Raw genomic sequence first — 5,652 nt, 5'->3', positions numbered from 1 at the left:
GCGTGCGGAATAGGCTAAGGAGGTGCGCATGCGTGCGGAGGGCTGCGGGAGGAGTCCAGAGCATGAGCCTCGAGAAGAAGCTCGTCTCAGGCCATGATGAAGCGCGGCGATGCAGCGGCGAAGCCGGGAGCGGCGAGGCGAAACAGAGGGGCGGCGGCTGAGTGCGTGTGAGGATGCATGCAATAGGTGAAGCGAGCAGGGCCTAGAACACGAGCTTGGGCTCGCTGCCATGGTCGTCCATGGCGGACATGGCCTCTGACGCGACGGGATCGGCGACCACAACGACAGAATCGAACCGGAGAGGGGCTGGGAGGAATGGCTGCTCACCTAGGTCCCGTAGGACAAGATGAGGATGCCGGAGATGTGGTGCAGCCAGGCCGAGGACGCGTTGACTGGCGGGGCTTCGGGTCCGTGATGAAGAGGAAGACGAAGGCGACGGCGACGTAGTGGAGGCGACCTAGGGCGGGGGAAGACGTCTGAACGGAAGTAGTCGACGTCGAGGAAGAAGATGGACATGCCGGAGATGACCGTGGTGGCGTCCGTCCACGCAGGCAAAGGCGAAGCTCTCGGTGGTGCCCTCTGTTCTCTGTCTCTTGAGGAAGAAGGAGAAACAGGGGAAGGGAAAGGGTGGCGGCGGCGAGAGGGAAACCCTAGGGGGCGCGGGTTGCTGGATTTATAGGAGGGCTAGGAGGCGTCGAGGGGTCGTGGTGAAACCACGGTGGCCATGTGCGGGCGCCCCTGGAGGTTTTACTGTGAGAGAAAAGAGATTAGGAGGAGGAAGAAAAACAGGGGAAGGAGAGACTGCAGGTGGGGCCTGGACGGGTGTCCAGCATGGATTCACCACGGGAGAGTGGAACGAGGCTGCGGGGCTGGCTAGATGGGCCGCGGCTCGGCTGGAGCAGCGCTGCTTCTGCTGGGCTGCTCAGTTGCTACTGCTGCTTCCCTTCTTCTTTTTTCTTCAGACAGAAAAGCACAGTTATAATGGAGAGGGTTGAGAGAGATATGAGAATATCCATGGAGTCCAGAATTTGTGCAGGATTTGAATAAATTGACTTGGCAATTTTAAGAGGTAGAAAATTAATCCAAGTTTGAATTAAATTCAAACTTGAGCCATTTTTGAACCCAACCAAATCAACTCCAAATGGGATGAAACTTGTCAGAGAGGTATAAGGCATTGAGTAAGATCACCAGCAAATAAATGAACATTAATGGAGGAGGGAATAATGTCACTTGCAAAAACATAAAGGAAGAAGGAAGGGAGAGGTGATGTCCATGGGCATATGGCTTGAGAGAGATAGCAAGGGCTGATGCACACACAACATGAAGAAGGCAACCCACATGATGAGCATGATGAAATGCAAAATGACAAGGGTACAATGCAACATAACAAGTGAGATGAGCATGGTGCAAGAAGCAAATATATGACAGGGCACCCAACATGATCATGGCATAAACATATAGGAATGAAATATACAAAACAATTATGATAATGCAACAAACACAAAAAAACACACGGCAACATCTAAAATAAATGGAAGGCAACTGGAGCATCGGTCTCGGGGCATTACAATTTGTTCCATACAAAGGGAGTTGTGAAGGAACGTTCTGTTCGCGTCATCAGAGATGGAGGGAGCTGCAACAACTTGGCTAGCATGGAGATGGTGGAGAAGCTATCTCTCACCACAAGACCACATCCACATCCTTACTACATCCAATGGTTCAACAACAGCGACAAGGTTAAGGTAACACGTACTGTTCGTGTGCATTTTAGTATCTCTACATATGCTGGTTATGTTGATTGTGATGTGGTACCTATGCAAGCATGTTCCTTATTACTTAGTAGACCATGGCAATTTGATAAAAAAAATTGTACACCTTGGTAGAAACAATCAGTATACTCTTGTTCAAAAGGATAAAAATATTACTTTGCTTCCTATGACTCCTAATTCCATTTTGAAAGATGATATTAATAGAGCTAATAAAGCAAAATAGGAGAAAAATAAGAGTGAAAATCAGATTGTTGCAAAAGAATTTGAGCAACAAATGAAACCTAATAATAAACCATCTAGTGTTGCTTCTGAAATTAAATTGAAAAGTGCATGTTTACTTGCCACAAAATCTGATATTGATGAGCAAGATTTTAGCAACTCTGTTTGCTATGTTTTTTTGTGCAAACAGGCATTATTTTCATTCGAGGACGTGCCTTCCTCTTTGCCTCCTGCTGTCACTAACATTTTCCAGGAGTTCGCTTACTTCAACAAGATGTGCCACCTGGATTACCACCTATTCGTGGGATTGAGCATCAAATTGACTTAATTCCCGGTGCATCGCTACCCAACCGTGCACCATACCGTACCAATCCAGACGAGACGAAGGAGATTATGCGTCAAGTCGAGGAGCTGCTCGACAAAGGTCATATTCGTGAATCCCTTAGTCCTTGTGTTGTTCCTATTATTCTAGTGCCAAAAAAGGATGGTACATCACGTATGTGTGTTGATTGTAGAGGCATTAATAATATTACTATTTTTTATCATCATCCTATTACTAGGCTAGATGATATGCTTGATGAATTGAGTGGCTCTACAATATTTTCCAAAGTTGATTTGCGTAGTGGATACCATCAAATTCGTATGAAACTAGGAGACGAATGGAAAACAACATTTAAAACTAAGTTTGGTTTATATGAGTGGTTAGTCATGCCTTTTGGATTAACTAATGCACCTAGTACTTTCATGAGACTAATGAACGAAGTTTTACGTGTTTTCATTGGACGATTTGTGGTAGTCTATTTTGATGATATACTGATTTATAGCAAACCTTTGGAAGAACATTTGGAACATTTACGTGTTGTTTTTATTGCTCTACATTATGCATGATTGTTTGGTAACCTTGGGAAGTGCACCTTTTGCACCGACCGAGTATCTTTTCTTGGCTATGTTGTTACTCCACAGGGAATTGAAGTTGATAAAGCCAAGATTGAAGCTATTGAGAGTTGGCTGCAGCCCAAAACGGTCACACAAGTGAGGAGTTTTCTTGGACTCGCTGGTTTCTATAGGCGTTTTGTGAGAGATTTTAGCACCATTGCTGCACCTCTCAATGAGCTTACAAAGAAGGATGTGCCTTTTGTTTGGGGTACCGCACTGGAAGAGGCCTTCACGGTATTGAAAGATAAGTGGACACATGCTCCTTTACTCCAACTTCCTGATTTTAGTAAGACTTTTGAGCTTGAATGTGATGCTAGTGGAATTGGATTAGGAGGCGTGTTATTACAAGATGGCAAACCTATTGCGTACTTTCTGGAAAATTGAGTGGGCCTAGTCTGAACTATGTCTTGTTCGGACCTTAGAAATATCTCAACATTATTTATGGCCCATGGAATTTGTTATACATTCTGATCATGAATCTTTGAAACACATTAAAAGTCAAGCAAAAACTAACCATAGACATGCTAAATGGGTTGAATTCATTGAGACTTTCTCTTATGTCATTAAACACAATAAGGGTAAATAAAATGTAATTGCTGATGCATTGTCTCGTCGTTATACTATGCTTTCACAACTTGACTTTAAAATATTTGGTTTGGAGACCATCAAAGATCAATATGTGCATGATGCTGAATTTAAAGATGAATTGCAGAATTGTAAGAAAGGGAGAACTTGGAACAAGTTCGTCGTTAACGATGGATTTGTGTTTCGTGCTAACAAGCTATGCATTCCAGCTAGCTCCGTTCGTCTTTTCTTGTTGCAGGAGGCGCATGGAGGAGGATTAATGGGAGACTTTGGCGTGAAGAAGACGGAGGATATAGTTGCTACACATTTCCTTTGGCCAAAGATGAGACGAGATGTTTAGCGTTTTGTTGCTCGCTGCACTACATGTCAAAAGCTAAGTCACGACTCAATCCTCATTGTTTATATATGCCTTAACCTGTACCTAGTGTTCCTTGGGAGGATATATCTATGGACTTTGTTTTAGGTTTACCTTGAACAAAGAAGGGGAGGGATAGCATATTTGTTTTCATGGACAGGTTCTCGAAAATGGCACACTTTATACCATGTCATAAAAGCGATGATGTTGTTAATGTTGCTAATTTGTTCTTTCGTGAAATTATTCGCTTACATGGTGTGCCAAATACTATTGTTTCAGATGGTGATACTAAATTCTTTAGCCACTTTTGGAGATGTTTATGGGCTAAGTTGGGGACGAAACAACTTTTTAGTACTACATGTCATCCCCAAACTGATGGACAAATTGAAGTAGTCAATAGAACATTGTCTACCATGCTTAGGGCTGTTTTGAATAATAACAAGAAAATGTGGGAAGAATGCTTGCCTCATATTGAATTTTCTTATATTCGATCGCTGCATTCTACTACTAAGATGTGCCCTTTTGAAATTGTGTATGGTTTCCTACCTCGTGCACCTATTGATTTGTTGCCTCTTCCATCTTCGGAGAAGGTTAATTTTGATGCTAAACAACATGCAGAATTGATTTTAAAAATGCATGTGTTAATTAAGGAAAACATTGAGCGTATGAATGCTAAATATAAACTTGCTGGAGATAAGGGTAGAAAACATGTTGGGTTTGCACCTGGAGATCTTGTTTGGTTACATTTGCGTAAGGATAGATTTCCTGATTTGTGCAAATCAAAGCTAATGCCACGTGTTGATGGTCCTTTTAGGGTGTTAGAGAAAATAAATGATAATGCATATAAACTTGAGCTGCCGGCAGATTTTGGGATTAGTGCAACTTTTGATATTGCAGATTTGAAGCCTTATTTGGGTGAGTAAGATGAGCTTCCATCGAGGACGACTTCATTTCAAGAAGGGGAGGATGATGAGGACATCAATACCATTGTTACACCCACAACCCCGGCTACTGTACATACCAGACCGATTACTAGAGCTCGCGCACGCCAATTAAATTACCAGGTACTTTCGTTTCTTGGTAAAGATTCGAATGTTCATGAGAATATGATGCTGCCTAAATTGGACACATTTGTTTTCATTACAAATGAAGGGCCTAGCTTGGAGAAGGATGAACATTGGAGCAAGAACAAGCATGGAGTTGATGGCATGCGCAAGGGAGACAAGAACAGAGTTTCAAGTGATGATTTCAGGAGTTTGAAGCCACCACTACAAAAAAAGACACATCCGTGACATTTTGGGCCGAACGAATTTTTTTTCTGTCATACATATGACACTTCTATGACGATAATTGTAACAAACCCGGTGTCATCATAGATATGGTGGGCTCCTACTTCTATGACAAAAAATCATGATAGAAAATGGGCTTTTCGTCCTGGGCGGGCCGGTGACGTAGCTGCATAACATTCTTTGGGTCGTCCATGACGAAAAAACCGTGGTAGAAGCGAGGGCGAGGAAAATTTCGGGGAGTTCCCGGTTATGGTGGGAGGTCAGGGGCCGAGCGATGCGCGTTTCTCTCATACACGTACGTGCGTGTGCGCGAGGCGTTGGCTCTACCTGAACCCGAGCGAGGCGTTGGGCTCTAACTGAACCCAAGCGATTGCACTGCAGGCTACGCGTTACTGAACCCGAGCGATCGATCGATGGCTGTTAACTGAACCCGATCGAGCGATTCCTTTGCTACTGCTGCTAACTGAAGCTGATCGATGCTGCCTCTGGGATGAACAGT

The sequence above is a fragment of the Triticum aestivum genome, chromosome 2D, assembly GCF_018294505.1.
Source record: "Triticum aestivum cultivar Chinese Spring chromosome 2D, IWGSC CS RefSeq v2.1, whole genome shotgun sequence".
NCBI classification, from domain to species: domain Eukaryota; kingdom Viridiplantae; phylum Streptophyta; class Magnoliopsida; order Poales; family Poaceae; genus Triticum; species Triticum aestivum.
Note: the sequence above shows the minus strand (reverse complement) of the source record.